At 53.6% G+C, this 20,495-nt stretch overlaps 1 pseudogene; it reads left to right on the top strand.

The window, feature by feature from the left end:
* LOC112890454 overlaps nt 1-20,495 on the top strand; it is a 47,976-nt pseudogene that overhangs the window by 9,270 nt on the left and 18,211 nt on the right.

The raw sequence follows: 20,495 nt of genomic DNA, 5'->3' as shown, positions 1-20,495 counted from the left end.
AACCTGGGTTTTAACTTTATGTTGGATAGCTATTGCTTAGTTGCTATAACTAGTTATGGTTCGGGAATAATATATAACCCTGATGATAATAATGATGATGCTACACCTGTTTTATCCATGTTCATGCTCTTTGTGTTGTTGATCACAAGATTATATGTTTTAATCGGAACATGGAGAACGACCCAGGAAAATAGTGCAACCACAATACTATATGGCTCTGGTCTTGGCTAACTAATTAGAAACTCTAGCTTATGATGATGTTATCGAAAGGGCAAGAGGGGTTGCATCGTCGGGGTATAGCTTGGTCCTCTTGAGGGTGTGATATGGTCCTGGGTAAGGCGTCCGCCTCATTAGAGGGAGTTATGACCACTTTGACTTGAAACCTTAGCAGATTGTCATAAGTTAGGGAATCTTTGTAAAGGCCTCGTAGTGAATCCCTACCACTCACCTCGGAAGTGTTTAAGGGCTTTGCAAACCTGGGCATCAAGGGAAACACGAATTGTGGGTAAAGTGTACAACCTCTGCAGAGTGAAAACTGATATATCAGCCGTGCTCACGGTTAAGAGCGGCTTGGACCCTCACATGATAATTGAACTTGAAGATGAATTAAATCGTGGACCATGTTTATGGTTATGGTTATCGTGGACCATGTTTATGGTTGTGATTATGCTTATGCTGTATCTCTCCTATCTCTTTAAATGTGGGTTTTGATATGAACTTATACCTTAGTAATCAGGTGCTAATAAAACTTTGACCAAGTAAAATTGCTTATCACAGTAAGCCAATCAGCCTTTCCTTGATTTTGGCCTTCATGTCATATAATTCCCAACACTTGCTGAGTACCAACCATAAGTGTACTCACGCTTGTTATAATTGCTGCTCAGAGGAGAAAGTGATGTGAAGTCTTTTGAAGATGATGCTAGTTCTAGGCCTGGGAAACCCCCGGTCGATTGCCTGTGAAGTTTGGAGTCTTTGTTTCTAGGATAAGCTGTATAACTCTGATAATCTTTATAGTTTTTTAATTCTCTTTTTGTGATACCGTTGCTGATTATTCATTGATGAAGTCACTATATGTATGGAACTTGATCCTGGCATACACATAGTTATGCATTCGGTTTTGTTCTTAAAACAAGGTGTCACAGTGGATCCGGCGCTGGCGCGGGTGGATCCGGCGCCGACGCGGGTGCATCCGCCGGCAGGAACTCCATCACCGCCTAAATCCCCGCCGCCCCAAGAAACAAGCGCCTAGCCTTTTTGTGCTCGCGCCAAAGGGTGACTTGGTGTACTCTGGTCTTTTTTGCGCGCGCTGGATGTGCTGGCTAACAGCAGCCCTGGACGGAAGGATCGACAACCAAAACGAAATTTGATTTTGGACTAGATAACCAAGTTCAATTTGAAAAGGATCAAAAAACTAAGCTCAACTTTTTTTACCAAGGAACTAATTTATTGTTACATAGAACCCGCTCGGTCCCATCCCATTACGTAGTATAACCCATTTTGATGTATCCAAACACACTTCACATCAAAACCCACCCCATAAAACCCATTTCAACCCATCCCACTAGTAGGCCTATCCGTCATTTTGTTCCAATGAACTTCTAATTCAACAAACACCTTTAGCTCCGCTGCTTGAAAAGAAAGGACCTAGTCGAAGCATTGGCGAAAAAACTTCCTGTATGAACAATCCGCTTTGGCGCCGCATTGCAAAAGTTTTTGAAGACTTCGACTGCCACTGTACCGTTCTTAGTACAGTGGACGGAAATACCATCAAGGCCAGGGTACGTAACTGTACAGTATATGGTGCAATAGCTACTGTCGGTACATAGGACAGGGGTACCTCCTACTAGGGTGTCCAGGCCCTTAGCGTATCACCATACGTGATCTCCCCCTCGCCTTCTTGGTGACGTGGCATACGGCCCGGGCCTAACAGCTGAGACCATGGTCTCCGGACCTTCCCCGTGCTCTTAGAGGTCCGGGGCCTTCACGTGCCCAGGGAGGCAGGAGAGCTCTCGGGTAGCTCCCGCGGACCCGGACTACCCAGGGAGGTCCAGGGCCGCCACGTGTGATGGCCGGACCATCACAGGTCTGACCGCTCCAACTGGCCTCGGGGGCCCGGATTCCCTTTCCCCCGGGAAGGGGTCCGGTGCCACCACGTGCCGCCCCCACGGTGGGAGCGGGGCTGGCCCTGCCACGTGCCCGAGGCAGGAGGCCCATCGTGGGTCTTCAGCCCAGCTACCAGCATTTAATGCGGTAGTTGGGCCGGTCGCGCCCAAGTCAAAAAATGTGACCTGCCCCTGACACACGGGGCAGGTAGGCTGACACCACGGTAAGCCCGCCTGTTTCCAAGGCGGCGCGTCGTATCACCATTACTGAGCGCAAGCGGCGTACAGTCCCGTCATGGCGCTGCACGCGTGCATGATGATGGTCTGCAACAGGAGAGCCGAGGCGAGCGCTGCTACAGTGTGCGCGGAAGCAACGGCGCGGCGGGTTAGCGCTGCTCCTTCGCCTAACAGGTTCTCACTCAACAGTGGTGGCACGGCTCCACTGTTGAGTAACCCTGACAGCAGTCACTGTGCCTGCAAGGCAGCACATGACCGTATCCAGGCTGTGGATACGCACATTATCTTCCCAACCGCGAAGGCTACAGTGAGGGGCTGGAGATGGAGATCTTCATATCACATAGAGTAGGCTCCTGTTGGCCGGGCCCACCTGTTTGGGTCCCGCACAGTGTAAGCACCTCCCTTGAACTATAAAAGGGAGAGTGCACTCGTTAGAGGACAAGTTCCAGACAAGCTCACGCTAGTTTCCATCCAGGCTTACACAATCAATACAACACCAAAGTGGACGTAGGGTTTTACGCTCCGGCGGCCCGAACCACTCTAAATCCTCGCATCTTTCCTGCGTTCATCTGTCCACCGATCGAGCGCTCCTAAGTCTCCTCAGAACCCATCCTTAACTAGGATTAGGCGGGTGCATTCCACCACCCGGATGGAGATTTCCTCCGACATTTGGCGCGCCAGGTAGGGGGCCTAGGTTTGGTTTGCGCTCGGTCGACCTTCAAGACCACAATGGCGCAGGAAGATGGTCATCACGACCTCCAGTTGGGCCAGGAAGTGGCGTCCACGATGCCACATGTTTCCCGTCGTCCTACGTCCAGGGCGGCGGTGCGAGCGGCTCCACAGCGCGCTGCGGCGCGGGCCTCAGTGGCCCAATCGGTGCCAGCACTGAATGGGCCGCTCATGGCAGCCAGGGAGTTGCTTCGCAACCCCCCTAGTGAGGCGGCATCGCCCGACGCCCAGAGGCAATGGCGTGGCGATGTTGACCGCCTCCTCAACCTGGCGCAGGCTTCCCCATGTTCAGCGGGGGGGTCTACCTCCAGGCAACGCCGTCGTCAAGGCAGCGCATCCGATTCTGTGCACTCACCGTCAGTGAGGAGTGCACGGACCGAAGACCTCCGGGCGGACCTCAACCGCAGACGTGCGGGAGAAGACGCCCGTGTCTCCATCGAGCGGGCACGTGGTCGCCGGCTCAATATCGAGGGTCGCGACCTTGATGCCGAATTTGCTGCGGTGGTTCCAGCCCTGCAGGGACCTGTCCAGGCACCGGTGTCTGGGGTGGGCTGCGCTGTGCTCGCAGATCACCTTTGCGCGGTTGCCTGGCCGTCCAAGTTTCGGCCACACCTGCTAGAAAAGTATGATGGGTCCTCTAACCCGTCAGAATTCCTGCAGGTCTACATCACCGCCATCACGGCGGCTGGAGGTAACGATGCTGTCATGGCAAGTTACTTTCATGTAGCCTTGACCGGGCCAGCCCGGACCTGGCTCATGAACCTTACTCCGGGATCCATCCGACCCTGGGGTGAGCTGTGCGCACAATTCACGGCAAATTTTGCCAGTGCGTATCAGCAGCACGGTGTGGAAGCCCACCTCCATGCTGTGAGGCAGCAACCCGGAGAAACCCTCCGGGCCTTTATCTCCCACTTCACCAAGGTACGTGGAACAATTCCGCGTATCTCCGACGCGTCTATTATCACGACTTTCCACCAGGGGGTCCGTGATGAGAAGATGCTGGAGAAGCTGGCGACCCACCAGGTGGAAACCGTCACCACTTTGTTCGCTTTGGCGGACAAATGTGCCAAGGCAGCAGAAGGCCGTGCATGGCACTCTGCAACCCAGGCAGGTCCCACTCAGACAAGTGGGCCCAGTGTCGTTGCCCCTGGCAGCGGCAAGAAAAAGAACAAGAAAAGCTGTGGCTTCGACAAGTCACGGATCGGGGGTCCGGCCGTTGCTGCAGCAACGACCGGGGGCTAGAACCCCCGTGGCAAGCACCCACGGCAACAGCGCACTGACCCCGGGTCGTGCCCTGTTCATCCTGGGGCTCGCCACAGTGCCACCGAGTGCCGCGAGATCTAGAAGCTCGTGGAGCGCCTCAGCAAGAGGCGCGACCAAGCCTCAAGGGAAGGCTCCTACCCTCCACGGTGGTCCGGCAAGGAGAGGGTCTCCGACGCCGATGCGGCCGTGGCGGAGAGGGAGTTGGGGTACCAAACCCCCAACAAAGACCTTAAGGGTCTCTTCCACCAGTCTGACTCTGAGTCCGGTGGTGACGAGTGCCGCAAGAAGCTGTACGTGATGTACGGCGGCAGCTTGGAACTTGTCTCCCGGCGGGACGTCAAGACCCTTCGCCGAGAGGTCCTCTCGGTGAGGCTGGCGACGCCGAAGGCGGCGCCCCATCAGCGGTGGAAGAACATCACCATCTCCATCGGACTGCCCGAAGAACATGGCGGGCGCAGGTGTGTTGCCGCTGGTCACGGCACCCACCATCACCAACGTCCGCCACCACCACGTGCTGATCGACGGAGGTGCAGGCCTCAGCGTCATCAGCTATGCAACGTTCAAGCACCTGCAGATCCCGGAGTCCAAGCTGACTCCTTCGCGCCCATTCTCCGGAGTGGGCCCGGACCCAGTGTACCCGGTGGGGACCATCACCCTACCGGTTACATTTGGGACGGAGGACAACTTCTGTACCGAGAACGTGTAGTTCGAGGTTGCGGAGGTTAACCTCTCCTTCAACGCCATCATTGGCAGACCGGCTCTATACCGGTTCATGGCCATTGCCCATTACGGGTACCTGGTCCTGAAGATGCCTTCTCCGGCAGGCGTCCTCACCGTCCAGAGCGACCGGGCCGCTGCCGTCATGGCGGTCGAGAAGCTCCATGCGCTGGCAACAGGGCTTGCCCCTGCAGCTGGCGCCCAGGGGTCCGACCGCTCCACCTCGCATGCCAAGGCTCTGGCCAAGGCACACAAGGTTCATCCGTCCGACACGGACAACGTACCCGTGAAGACCGTCCAGGTCAGAGCGGAGACCTCCCAGACCACCCGCATCGGTGGGAATCTGGGAGAGAAATAGGAAAGCGCGCTCATCGCCTTCCTCCGAGCAAATGTTGACGTGTTCGCTTGGGAACCGTCGCAGATGCCCGGGATCCCTAGGGAGGTGATTGAGCACCATCTGAAGATCCACCCTGACGCCAAGCCGGTCCGGCAGAAGCCATGCAAGCAGTCCATCGAGCGGAAAAACTTCATCCGTGAAGAGGTCCGCAAGCTGCTACAGGCTAGCTTCATCGAAGAGGTCTATCACCCAGTGTGGTTGGCCAACCCAATCGTGGTCCCAAAGGCAAATGGGAAGCTTCGGATGTGCATCGACTACACCATTCTTAATAAGGCATGTCCAAAAGACCCTTATCCACTTCCGCGTATAGACCAGATTGTAGACTCCACCACCGGGTGTGATTTGCTGTCCTTCATAGATGCCTATTCTGGTTTTCACCAAATCAAAATGGCTGAGGATGATAGAAAGCATACAGCTTTTGTAATAGTGGATGGTCTTTATTGTTATATAGTAATGCCTTATGGATTGCTTAATGCTCTACCCACCTTTGCTCATGCAATGAACATCACTTTAGGTGATTTGGTTAGAGAAATAGTTGAGGTGTATGTTGATGACATTGTTGTCAAGACTAGAGAATCAAATTCCCTCCTAGAAAATTTAGCTCAAGTCTTCGACAAGCTACGAGCGACCTCCACCAAGCTTAACCCCGAGAAATGCGTCTTTGGCGTGTCGGCGGGAAAGCTCCTTGGTTTCCTGATCTCCCACCGGGGGATCGAGGCCAACCCGGATAAGGTCTGGGCGATCGAGGCAATGAGACCCCCTGCACGCCTCAAGGATGTTCAGAGGTTGATGGGGTCCCTTGCAGCCCTCAGCCGCTTCATCTCGAGGCTGGCGGAGAGGGCACTTCCCTTCTTCAAATTGATGAGGGGGTCCGGTCCATTTGCATGGACTAAAGAGGCAGAACGTGCCTTCCAAGAGATGAAGCAGTACCTCACCTCCTTGCCGGTCCTGGTTGCACCGGACCCAGGTGAGACGCTGTTTCTTTATCTTGCAGCAACGGCCGAAGTGATCAGCATGGTGCTGGTCACTGAGAGGTCCGAGCATCTCCTGCAGGGGGCCCCCGTGGACCCCCCTGCAGGGGAAGGAGGTCCAGCCTCCACCACTCCAGCAACCGGCCCTACTTCGAAGGGTCCGGCCGGGTCCCGACCCGGAGAAGCACCGAGCAACATGGGGTCCGATGGGTCCCCAGCTCAAGCAGAAGGATCCGCTCCGGCTGGCAGAGTCAGGACCGTCCAAAAGCCAGTCTACTACGTCAGTGAGGTCCTTCATGAGGCAAAGGCCAGGTATCCTGAGACACATAAACTTCTTTATGCCATACTCGTTGCGTCCAGGAAACTCCGCCACTACTTTCAGGCTCACAAAATTGTGGTGGTGACCTCCTACCCATTGAGGGCCATCCTCCACAATTCCAACGCCACGGGCAACGTCGCCAAGTGGGCAGCTGAGCTCGCTGGATTCCAGCTCGACTTCCAGCCACGCCATGCCATCAAGAGTCAGGTTCTCGCTGACTTCGTCGCAGAGTGGACGCCATCGCCAAGCGTCCCTGGGGGTCCGGGTGACGGCTCAAACCCCCCACGTCAGGAGGTCAGGGCTCCGGTGTTCACCGGACCCCACTGGACACTCTTCTTTGACGGGTCCACCCGCAGCAAGAGGGCAGGGGCTGGCGTGGTCCTCATCAACCCATGTGGCGAGCAATTGAAGTACATGGTGCATCTTGACTTTGAGGCCACCAACAATATGGCGGAGTATGAGGCCTTAATCTTTGGACTCACGGCGGCTCTGTCCCTGGGGGTCCGGGAGCTCCTGGTCAAAGAAGATTCCCAACTCATCATCAGGCAAGTCCGGGGGGAATGTTGCTGCAACAATCCCCAGCTCGCAGCCTACCTCATTCATGTGAAGAGGCTGGAGAAGGACTTCGATGTGCTGGAACTGCAACATGTTCCACGCGAAAGCAACTCAGCAGCTGATGCACTCTCCGCGAGCGCATCGACTCAGGCACCCGTGCCCGAGGGCATCTTCCAGAGACGTCTGCTGAAGCCTTCCGCCCAGCCTGCCGACCTGGGTGAAGGGGGCCGGACTAGCACCTCGAAGCTAGCGGTCCCGGCGGCGCTCCATCCGTGGAGCCCGCCAAGGGTCGTGTGCTCCCTCGAGGATCCCGAAGACCTCAGGGAGCCATGCCCAAATTCTCAGGAAGGTCCCAATGCATGGATCTCTAAGGTCTGGGACTACCTGAAAGACTTCCTTCCTGAAGACCAAGCATCTGCTGAGCGCATAGTCCAGATGGCTAAGCGATACACGGTGGTAGAAGGGGATCTCTACCGCCGTGGCGCCAACGGCATCCTCATACGGTGCATCACCCAGGAAGAGGGCCGCGACTTGCTCGCGGAGATCCATGGAGGCGAGTGTGGAAGTCACTCTTCATCCCGCACGCTGGTTGGTAAAGCCTTCCGGTATGGCTTTTACTGGCCAACAGCGCTCCAGGATGCAGCTGAGTTGGTAAGGTCCTGCAAAGCGTGTCAGTTCCATGCAAAGCAGATACACACTCCAGCTCAGGCACTACAGATGATTCCTCCCTCTTGGCCCTTCGCTGTATGGGGGTTGGATATCTTGGGACCTTTCCCTAGGGCCGTCGACGGGTACCGGTATCTCTATGTCGCCATTGACAAATTCACCAAGTGGCCGGAAGCAACTCCAGTGGTCAACATCACCAAGGCGTCAACAACCGCTTTCCTCAAGTCAATTGTGTGCCGGTTCGGGGTCCCGAACCGGGTCATCACCGACAATGGGACTCAATTCACGAGCCAATACTTCCAGGAGTACTGCGAGGATATTGGCATCCAGCTCTGTTTTGCCTCAGTGGCGCATCCCAGGAGTAATGGCCAAGTCAAGCGGGCTAACGCTGAGATCCTCAGAGGACTCAAGATCCGGACCTACTGCGATCTTGAGAAACATGGCACAAGGTGGATTGATCAACTTCCGAGCGTACTGTGGGGAAACCGGACCACACTAGCCGGGCAACAGGGGAAACCCCTTTCTTCTTGGTCTACGGGGCCGAAGCGTGCCTTCCCCCGGAGATCACCATGGGCTCTCTACGAGTCCAGGCTTTTGATGAGGACTTGCAGGAACAGCAGCGTCACCAAGACGTGGACCTCGTCGACGAGCGCAGATGGTGAGCAGCAGTCCAAAACGCATGGTACAACCAAGCGCTCCGGCGCTACCACCAACGGTTCGTGCGTAGTAGGGAGCTTCGGGTCGGGGACCTAGTCTTGCGGCGGATCCTAAACCGGGAGGGCCTGCACAAGCTCTCCCCCAGCTGGGAGGGACCCTTCAAGGTAACAAAGGTATGCTGACCCGGATCTGTTCGCTTGGCTACGGAGGAAGGCATGCAACTACCCAATCCATGGAACATTGAACACGTCCGTAAGTTCTACCCTTAGGGTCTGGTTGAGAGGAAATTTTTCCTTTGTAATTGGTAGCATCAATGTGCGGACCAGGGCGGTGGAGGTCCGCCCTCGTAAACCCGGCCCCTAGCGTACATCGCACAACTCCCCTGTACCAATTAATTAAGGAAAAATTTGTTCTCAGTGTGTCCTTGAAGTCTATGCGATTCTATTTTGTCGTTTCTTGTTACGCTAACCCCCCACGTGGCCTCTCGCGTCTGTGTCGTGCCCAAGGCCTTTCTTAAGTTGCTACACTACGTCTCTGCCCGGGACCTCTGTCTCGCAGGAGAAAAGGAACCGGGCACCCGGGAATTGGCTTCAGGGAGACGTGCTCGCTCTTTGCTGGGGTCCAGGGCCGTGTAGCCACTTAGCTTGGTTCCGTACCCTAAGCCTACACACCCTACCCCCCTAGGGTGAGTACCGTTGCACCTCGAACCATAGACCCGGGGGCCGGGACCCTTTTAATCCCCGAACCTAGGCCCCGGCGCTCTGACCCGCTACGCAACTCAGGAGGCCTTTGCTCGCCAGTCCGGGACCTCGTGGGGACCATCTACTAAACGTCGATCTTAAGTCATGTGCAGGACCTCGGTTCTATGGCAGCTAGTCCCGACCTATCGTGACTACCTCCCAGGGGGCCACGGGACCTCGGTGTGCCTAAGAACACTTTACAGATCGACAATCAGGAAAACAGCTAAGTTTTTCGCAAAAAAGTAGATGCACGAAATACTTAAATGCATTACTGATAATGTACACAACATCACAAAGTTATCTTACAGTAACAAAAGTTATATTACAAAAGAAACAACAAAAAGTTTCTAGCACTATTGTTCTGGTGGTCCGGAGGCACCCCCACTCTGTGCAGGTTCGGGGCGGCGTCGGATACAGGCCACAACCATGTCGGCCGCCTCCTGGACAACTTCTTGTGTGGCGGCTGCCGTTGCCCGGAGGGGTCCGACCAGGATGGGAGTCAGTTGGATTGCGGGGTCGTGGCTCCGGAAGCTAGTGAGGATGTACTCTGCCATCCCCCGAGCAACAACTCACCCTTTTGTCTCCAGGAGGTGTTGTATGCTTGCCTCCACGTCCCGCAGCCACTCGGCGGTGGAGTCCAGCACCTGGAGAGCAGCGCCAAGTGGAGATGGAGCCTCCGTCACCTGGATGGGGTTAGCTCCGAGTGCTTCTAGCAGAGGGTTCACCGCACCGACCCATCTTGTGATCTGGCCGATGCTGGCGCTCCGCTCCTGGAGGGCCGCCTCGCGCTCCTGGAGCCTCCGGGTCCCGGCTGCCAGCTCCTCCTTCACGGCCTCTTCCCGCTTCTGGAGCTCCTGGAGCCGGGGCACCTCTTCTGCTTCGCGGGCGGCAAGCCTTTCTTCTCTCTTCTATGCGGCTGCCGCCAGTTCTGCAAGAGTAGTCTCCTACGCCTTGATCGCTGCCACCACCTTCTTGGCTTGGTCGGCCAGCTCCAGGGCGGTCTGCTCCCTGTCCGCAGCCGCCTGCACCTTCAGCTCCGCCGCGAGCTCCCGCTCGGTGGCGCGCTTCTCCCGCCGTGTGGCCGCTCTCTCCCGTTGGGCCGCAGCTGCCTCACGATTGAGAGCCTGTTGCAGTTGCTCTTGCAGGAGCTCGCGCCCCTGCATGAGCTTGGCACGCTCATCGGCGCAGCGGGCGGTGACGGACGGTCCCCTAGAAGGTGCTCCCAGTTGGAGAGCTGGAGACGCTCCGCCTCTAGCTTCTCCCATTCCCGGTGGATGCCAGCCTCCAGCTCCTGCTGAGCCTGCTGGCACTTGGTGAAGAGTCGGGGGAGGGGGATCTCCGCTGTGCTCGGGAGGAGGCGCCTTCCCAGCACCACCTCTGGTTCCTCCTCCTGCGCAGGTGGAGTGGCGGTGCTGATGACCTCAGTGGCCTCCGGCGCCGCTGTCTCCGGCACCTCCGCTGCCTCCTGCGCTGCAGCCTCCGCCGTTGCAGCGGCCCCCTCTACTGCTGGCTCAGCTGGAGAGGGCCCGGCCTCGACACCCGGCGCTACTGCCGGTGCCTCGGACACCGCAGCGGGTCTGGCGGCCTCCTCCTGGGGGGCAGCTTCGGGTCGTGGTGGCGTGACGGCCTCCGGCTCCGGACCTCTAGGTCCGGAGGCTTCTGGAGCTATCCCAGGCGAGGGTCCTGCTGGTGTAGACGCTGAAGATTCCGGCGCTGGCTGGGGGCCGGATCCCCCAATTGGAGTGACCCCGGCGGACGCGCTTGGTGCATCTGAAGATTGGGGCCTGCCGTATCACCGATACGGTTAAGGCCCAGAAGCTAAGAGGGGTAATGAAAAACTCTGAGAAGACTACTTACGAGAAGTCATACCACTCCCATCTGCCCCGGGCGGCTGGGGGGACCTTCTTCCCTGCCGGGGGTGGGGTTTGCGGCCTAGGTTCCGTCGGTGGTGGTGGTGGCGTCGATGGGCGCCGCCTCGCCGTTGGCGGGGGTGAAGTCTGCTGTCTCAGAGAAGGCCGACGCGCCTCCTCCGGTCTCCTCTCCAGCTGCTGGTGTTGTGGCGGAGGTGGTGGAGCTCCACTCTGCCCCTCCGCCTCCGCCGTCTTCTGGCGCTTGGGCGCCGGCTCCGCGACCAAGGAGCCGTCGCCACGCTAGCGCCTCTGGGACTTGCTCCCTTCGGCTTGGCTGCTCCGTGCGGGTGCCGCCCCTTGGGCCTCGTCGCTCCTTTGGGCTGGGGCAGCACCCGCATTGTCCTTATGCCGGTGCTCTAGCACCGACACCTTCCCCTTTCCTTTCCCGCCGAGGGCCGGACATCCGGGTCTTGGCTCCCCGGGACCTTCGCTGGTACGCCGCTGGCGGTCCGGTGTGGCGCCGGGGATCTGGAGCCCGCGATTGGGGTCGCCTCCTAGTTGCCGGACCGCCAGGCCACCCTCGTCCAGGGTCAGCATCGACGCCAGGACTGATGACCGCAACGCCTGGTCCTTGCACAGGGCCTTGACCCCGCTCAGGAGGACCAGGGACTCTGGGCTGAACGCCTCGCCGGTCATCGCCCGGAGCGCCGCCTCCAGCTCCACCCTGGTGAATTCTGAGCCGGGCCCCCGTATGATCCTGCTGCAGTCGTTCAGTCCTGTATACATGTAGGCCATCCGGGACCGCTGCTGCAGGGGGGCGATCCGCCACTTCAATAAGTCACCTAGCACCATCAAGGATGTCAGGCCACTCCGTTGGAGATCCTTGACCCGATCAAGGACCGGGCCGAGCTCCTTCAGTATCATTGGCTTGGCCTTCCAGGTGCTTCGATCGCTCTAGGGTCCATCTGTTGGCAGCTCCATGCGGTCGTGGGGGTCAGCCTCCGCGATGACCCAGCCTTCACGCTAGTCCTCCCACTTGGAGCTGGAGAAGGCGGCGATGTAGGAGTTCGCCATCCCGTGCTGGAGCTGGAAGTAGTAAGCACCGACTTCGCGCTTACTCCTCCCAGTCCCGACCAAGGCATAGAAATGCCGGAAGATGGTGGTGCAGGGGCGCACCCCCATGAAAATCTCCATAAGGTGGGCGAAGACCGCCACAAGGAGGACGGAGTGCGGGTGAGATGATGAAGTTGGAGGCCGAACTCCTCCAGGAGCAGGAGGAAGAAGGAGGAGATCGGAGGAACCAACCCGCACATGATGTACGAGTTGAAGAGAACGAACTCCCCCGCGGCAAGGTCGCGGAGGGGAATTTCGCCGGCCCTAATCTTCCCGGCTTGCGCCGGCGCGGACCATCCCAGAAGGCGGCGCACCGAGTCCAGCTATGTCTGGCTCTGGAAGCGGTGCGGGAAAGGAAGAGAAGACATGGCGATGGATGTTGAGGTCGCTAAGGATGGATCGCAAGGAAGCCGAGCGCAAGGAAGCCGGGTGCAAGGAAGCTGATCGCAAGAAAGGGTGCGGAGATGAAGGGGCGCTACGGCGTCTATTGATGGCAAGAGCGAAAAGGTAGCCGGTCCCTTTGGTGCCTACCTTTTATGCAAAAGGCTGTTGCCCTCTTGTGCTCTGCGACGACTGAGGAGAAGTCGAACGGTTGCCTGCACCAGGCCCCCTCCTCTCACACCCAATGACCGGTGGGCCCGGGCCCGCCAGTCAAAGGCGTGACCGCTGGAGGAAAGGGGGAAAGGCGGAATCTGAACCGCCCGAGCTGCGGGACGGGCTCGAATAAGACAAGAATCTGAACCGCCTGACGCGCACGGCGCGGGCGGGGGACGGGCCCCTCGGGGATCTCGCGCTGGGGGAAAGGTCATCCATGCCCTTCCCCGGCGGGAACAATGTAACACCCTAAGGTAAAAATTTCAAGATTTATAATGAATTTAATTGGGCTCCAGTAATTTTCTAAGGATTTATTTTGCCTAGCTTGCATTTATTTATAATTTAATTCACAAAGAATTAAAATTTATTTTAGGTTCAACATGTTTGTGCATTCATGCTGGTGCATAAGTTTATTTGGTTGAGTGCATAGTAGTTGAATTCAAATAGAATCGAGTTGGTTTGAAAAAGAAAAGGGAGGAAACAGGAAAGTAGGTGAGTCATTCCTTCTATTCTCAGTCATTCCTTCTATTCTCAGTCATTCCTTCTATTCTTAGTTATTCTTTCTATTCTCAGTCATTCCCTCAGCCTGACCCCACATGTCAGTGACCATCTCCTTCCTTTCCATCTTCTTCTCCGCGGCGGTTCTCTCTGTTCCGCCTCCGCCATCCCGGCCGCTCCCTCGCTGCCCGTGGCCCCGCTCCGCCTCTAGTGCGCACGCTCGAGGCCCACTGACCAGCCCCACTGGCGCCCTCACCTTCTAGAAGCCGAGCCCCCAAAGCCGGGATTGCGCAAATCCGTTGCGCGATCCGCTTTCACCGCAGAGTCCGCGGCACGCACGCCTAGGGCATCCCCGCCGCCTCTTAATCACCAGGCCACCTCTCCTGTGACTTCCCTAAACCGCGACCGCAACCCTAGCCACGCCCAGCTCGCTCTCGCCGACCGCCATTGCCGGTGAGCTCGGTCTCTACCAAAATTGATCGCCGCCGGTGATCCCCGGACCTCCCTAACCCCCGTAGGATCTTCGCAGGATCTCCACGAGTCGATCCACGGTGACCAGAAGCACGGAGGCCCCTGCATCATCTTCCTCCGCGAGCGCCGCCCATCCCCACCGCTCGGCCCTCACCGCCGACCACCCTACGCTGTTTCTCCGGCCAGTTCGAGCCCTCGGTGAGCATCAGCACGTTCCCCTCTCGCTCTTAAGCTAGCTATCATGGACCGTAGGCCGCAGCCGAAGTCGGAACGCCGTCGCTGGCGTGCGCCGCCATGCAGACCCGCCGTCCCCGCGAGCCCAACCAGATCGGACCAGTCCAAACTAGATCGGGTCCGAACCGTTCGATCCGAGATTGACGCACCTGATTAGAAGCCGCGTACCCCTTCGCCCTACCAGTTTTGCTAAAGAGCCCCTGAGCTTTTTGAAAACCAACCAGCAGTCCATCCTTAGTTCAAAAGTAATTGCAATTAGGTCCGGTTTTATTCGTTTAGGCCCCCCAGTTCTTTGGAAATAGAACCCGCCATCAAGCCCTAGGGTTTTTAGCCAGTTAGCCCCTGTGTCTATAGTTTAATTACGTTTAGGCCCTCGATTTTTGCGCAGAACCCCTTAGAACTTCCGATTTTCTTCCAGAAAGGTCCCAGGACATTGTTTTAGCTCTAGATTCCGCGTCTTAGCTCTGTTTTAGGTGGTTTTTGCGCTCACGCGATCGTTGTAACGCGTAGAACAGTTCTATCATAGTTTTATGTGCTGTTTTTATGTAATGTTGTACTGTTTCTTATCTTTTGTTTTTGTTTGCATGAATGTGTATGTGCTGGACCATGTTTTGGCATTGCGATCGTGAGTAGACGCTGAGCCTTTGGACGAGTACCAGGAGCCCCTTTCTGCAGAGCAGTTTGAGCAGCAGTAGGAGAACTTTGAGGAAGGCAAGTATAACATGAACCTCCTATCACTTTTAATACAATTTCATACTGCATCTTAATACTGTATGCCTATAAGGATTTCCTAGCCACTGTTATCCTTTATATAATACCTCAGGTTGCATTTTGGTTAGTTGTGCTAGGTGCTGCGCTCTCACACATAATGGTCGTTTTTAATTAAACCTGATTAATGGTATATGCAACTTGATTCTGAGAGTGGCCCTTTATGCTGTGTGCTTGAGCGGCTCACGTCTCCTTAAAATATGTTTTTGTAGAAACTTGGTTTAGGGGGCCAGCACGGTGCTTAGTGCTTGGTTGGCCACTCTCCATAAGGACCGGTTCATAGAGCGACAACCTGGGACAACCGCGCAACCACAAGACTGGAATGGGACGGTCTTGACTTACTAATTAGGTCATGTTGGTTCGGTAGTAACTTACCTGCGTGGGCAAGAGGGGTGGTAGGCTTCAATGGTCCCTGCTCCTCCGGCTTGGTCTGTGCTGTGTGCTTGTACCCCCGGAGGTGGGCCCCATCGTCGCTGATCCAGAATCCTTAGCGGTTACACCTTACCAACGTGATCCTTTGTAACGGTCTCGTAGTGTGCTTGCTAGCCATCTCACCTAAGGAAGTGTGATGAACAACTAGCGTAGCTCACGACTTGTGGGTAAAGTTGAGCAACCTCTCGAGAGTGTAAAACTGATATATCAGCTGTGCTCACAGTCATGAGCGGCCCAGATCCTCCGTCTGATTAGTGGGGTTATCTTGGTGGTTTGGATGGTTCTCAGTAGTTCTTAATTAATATTGATTAATTTCTTATGCAATTCGGGTTTATGGTAATTCATCCACTTGTAGTAATTAGCTTTAATAAAATTTTACCAAGTCTAAAAGCTAATGCAGTAGAGTCAGCTAACCTTAGAGCCTCATAGTTTGTGTTATACTTGTTGAGTACGAGTTTGTACTCACACTTGCCTCTCCACTCCTCTGTTCTCTTGGATATCTTCGACTGCTGCTCAGTGCCCGGCAACGTGGAGGATTACGTCAGCTGCTTCGACGATTTCTAGGCGTTGTCTCCCAGCCGACGTCCCTGTGGCGCCCTGCTTCTCCTGTATTCATTTTACGCTTCCACACTCCTTGAACTGATTCTTGATTCAGTTGTAATAAAGATATTCATTTATTATTTATACGCTTTTATTTCGAGATACGTGTTGTGATATCTTGATGATTCTGTTGTATATATGCGTGACTTGATCCTGGCGCATATATGATTGCTCGATTTATGTTCTTATAAATCAGGTGTGACAAAATTGGTATCAGAGCCATATCGACTGTAGGACGAAGCCTAGATAGAATTGGTCGAGTTTAGGACTTCTTTTCTCTTGCCTTGCTTCCTCAAATCTTCTAACATCATTTCCTACTTCTATTCCTGGAGTCTTAAGTCCTTGATTTGCTATCTCTCTCCTATCTTTTCTGAGAAATAGCTTGAGTTTTCTGTAGACGTTGGCCTGAGTGTCTAACCCTATAAGCTATAAGTTTAAGCTATCCCAATGAAAATACGCTAGAATCAGTGTGTTAGTCGAGTAGTGTGATAAACTTGACTAAGTTGTGAATATTGAATGTTTGTTATTATGCAAATGTTTGATTTGGATTTTTGGTTGATTGCATAGTCTAGTAGTTACACTTGTTCATGCAAATCGACCCTAACACAGACATGAACAAAATAATAGAATTGAGTTAGATCATTGGGGGTAAAACCTATACTCTTTTCTCTCTGCCATATCCTGTCGAAGTTTCATTTCCGCAGCTGCACAATATCCTCTTCTCATAAATTTCGTTCTGCTGCAAACAGATGGTGAACACCAGGAGCACCGGCACCGATTCTGGCCAGCAGGGGCAGAACAACCAGAGCACTGACCAGCCGCTGCCGATGCCTTCACCTCTAACTCTGGAGCAGTTCTTCCAGCTCCAGATGCAGGTGATGGCCACTCTGAACAACACTGTTCAGGCTCTGCAGCAGATTCATGCTCAGCCACCACCTCCTCCACCTCCGCAGCCTCACGACAGGCGTGTGGATTTTCTGAGAGGACACCCGCCGACGTTCTCTCATACAGCTGATCCACTCCAGGCTGACGACTGGCTTCGTTCAGCGGAGCGTCAGTTGGATGTCGCTCAGTGCGACGACAAGGAGCGAGTCATATTCACGGCACGGTAGCTGCGAGGTTCGGCTCTTGACTGGAGGGAGTCCTATCCAGCTCGGGGCCGTGACGCTTTCACCTGGGTCCAGTTCCGGGAGCGTTTCAGGAACCACCACATCCCTGCTGGAGTGATGAAAATGAAGCACAAGGAGTTCCTTGCGCTTAAGCAGGTAAATCTGAGTAAAATCTTTCCGCAATTTCTTTTTGAGCTCAAGCCCACCCTTGCTTATCTTTGTGAAATTGGAAGGCTGAACAAAATTCCATCCTCTTTTCCCGGTGATTATCATTTCAGGGATCTATGACGGTGACAGAGTACCATGATCGTTTTCTCCAGCTTGCTCGCTACGCCCCCGCTGAGGTCGCCCATGATGGCGATAAGCAGGAGCGCTTCAGGGAGGGACTCGATGACCATCTGGAGTACGCGCTGTCACACCCGGTTTTTAAAGGACAAAACCGAATGCATAACTATATGTATGCCAGGATCAAGTTCCATACATATAGTGACTTCATCAGTGAATAATCAGCAACAGTATCACGAAAAGAGAATTAAAAGACTATAAAGATTATCAGAGTTATACAGCTTATCCTGGAAACGAAGACTCCACACTTCACAGGCAATCGACCGGGGGTTGCGCAAGCCTAGAACTCAGCATCATCTTCAAAAGACTTCACATCACTTTCTCCTCTGAGCAGCAATTATAACAAGCGTGAGTACACTTATGGTTGGTACTCAGCAAGTGTTGGGAATTATATGACATGAAGGCCAAAATCAAGGAAAGGATGACTGACTTACTGCGATAAGCAATTTTAGTTGGTCAAGTTTTATTAGCACCTGATTACTAAGATAAAAATTCATACCAAAAACCCACATTAAAAGAGAGAGAAGAGATACAGCATAAGCATAACCACAACCATAAACATGGTCCACGATAACCATAACCATAACCATGGTCCACGATTTAATTCATCTTCAAGTTCAATTAATCATGTGAGGGTCCAAGCCGCTCTTAACCGTGAGCACGGCTGATATATCAGTTTTCACTCTGCAGAGGTTGTACACTTTACCCACAATTCGTGTCTCCCGATTTGCCCGAGGTAGCTAGCCTCTTAAACACTTCCGAGGTGAGTGGCAAGGGATTCACTACGAGGCCTTTACAAAGATTCCCTAACTTATAATAATCCGCTAAGGTTTCAAGCCAAAGCGGTCATAACCCTCCCTAATGAGGAAATACCTTAGCCAAGGACCACATAGCCATGTGCCTCAAAAGGACCGAGCTATACCCCGTCGATGCAACCCCTCTTGCCCTTTCGGTAAGATTATCATAAGCTAGAGTCTCTAATTAATTAGCCAAGACCAGGGCCATATAGTATTGTGGTTGCACTGTTTTCCTGGGTGGTTCTCCATGTTCCGATTAAACATATAATCTTATATTAACAACGCATAGCGCATGAACATGGATAGAACAGGTGAAACATCCTCATTGTTGTCATCATGATTATATATTATTCCCAAACCATAACCAGTTGAAGCAACTAAGCAATAGCTACCCAACAATAAAGATAAAACCCAGGTTGACAAGGAATGATCATAAAGACTAGGCATATCCTTAATTAGGATCCATCAAAATTAGGAAACATGCAAGCATATAAAGAAAAAGTTATATTTACTGTGATTATTAGGACAAAAGCATGATCAAGGAAACACTTGCCTTTCTTTTAGAGAATAGCTACTCAGAGTCTTCAGCTCTTGTTCTTGAAACTCTAAATCTTCAAAACTCTTCGATCGCGCTTCTTCTAACGTCACACAAGCATCCGACCGAAGCATACAAGCAAGCAAACAAACAAGAACAACTAAGAACAGATAGAACAAACAAAAGGAAAGCTTTAGAAGAGCGAACTAAAGGATAAGGGTGTGTACGATCACGAGAAAGAAAGAAACACGGAAAACGGAGCTAGGGTTGAAAAGATACAGCTATCGGGACATTTATATTAAAAAGAAATAAAGAACTATAGGCTTTCATTTATTTTAATTTAGAAAACCAATGTAAAAGATATAAAAGAGAAATATCTCTAATTATAATGAACTCATATTATATTTGCATTTATAAATACGAAGTAGAACTTAGCAAATTTTATATACAACTCTCTATGTACAAATTATACTAATTAATTAATTAATTAATTAGAAAAGAAACTGGTGAGAACATCTAAACGTCGAACTTTATGATTCGTGTTGAACTAAACAAATTAAATTATAAACACATTTAAGTTCATATTAATTGAGTTAACATTACTTATGAAAACCGAAGAAAAGACTTAATTGGATTTTATTTCGAAAAACTAGATGAGAGGGTATTATTCAAATTAAATAGATATTTAATTTTAAAAACAGGAATTACGGCACAACAACACTACTAAACGATAGCTTAGGGTTTTAGAAGACTAACGCAAAAAGAACGGATCAAAACGGATCTAAAACGCGGAATCTACGCATAAAACAGCGCTGCAGGGACCTATACGCAATTAACTATAGACTTTAGGGGTTAGCAGAAAAGAAATACAAGACATAGAAAATAGTGCTTGCAAAACAGGAAAAGATTAGGGTTAGATTTGAAAAATTCCATGGTGGGGCTGGATTGAAAAGATGGAAAAATCTAGGGGGTTTTCTGCAATTTTCGCTAGACACAAAAATTTACACGATAATTACAGAATCTTCCAGGGACCAATCTGCAAAAAGCTTGAAACAGGCAGCAATGGTGACCGGTGGGTACTGTAGCTCAAATTCCCGTTGATTTTGGGCACGGGAGATCGCGGGAAGCGGGGCAAATGAAAGAGGACGACGAGGGGATTCCGTTCCATACCTTACTTACCACGGGGACGCATCGAGGTGATCGAATTTCGCGGAGGAAGATGCGGCGACGGGTCTGTTCATCTGTTCTGGGTGATTCTGTGCATGCAGCCTGCAAGGGGGGAGAGCGGGCTGCGCCAGGAGAGGGAAGGGGCAGGGGCGGCGCTGGAGGGGAGGGGACGCACGGGCGGCTGGCAGGGGGTGCAGCGCACGGCACTAGGAGGGTCGCGACGCACGGTTGCAGGAGGAGGAGCGCACGAGGCAGGAGCGATGGGCAGGGGCGCAAGCGTACAGGGGCTCACGGGAGAGGGAGAATGGAGCAGGGGCGGCGCTGGGCGCTGCAGGAGGAGCAGGGCGACGAGGAGTCTGGCAGGGGGCGGCAGCGCTGCGACCGGAGACGCACAGAAGGGCGACGGCGCTCCTGGTGGCCGGCGGCAGCAGCTGTTCATGGATGTGCAGGAGGAGGGGAAGCAGGGGCGCGAGGAAAAACTAGGACCGGCTACGTGCGGCGCTGTTTTCTCGGGGGAGGGTGCGAGCAGGAGCTAGGGCACAGAAAAAGAAGAAGGCCCAAGGATTTATAGGAGCGCGGAGATCTAGAATTTGGCGAGCAGGGTTGAGGACGCGCATCGGGCTGGGACT

Source organism: Panicum hallii, chromosome 4, assembly GCF_002211085.1.
Source record: "Panicum hallii strain FIL2 chromosome 4, PHallii_v3.1, whole genome shotgun sequence".
In the NCBI taxonomy this organism is placed as follows: Eukaryota; Viridiplantae; Streptophyta; class Magnoliopsida; order Poales; family Poaceae; genus Panicum; species Panicum hallii.
The sequence above is the reverse complement of the archived record's forward strand: the minus strand, read 5'-3'. Positions and strand labels throughout refer to the sequence as shown.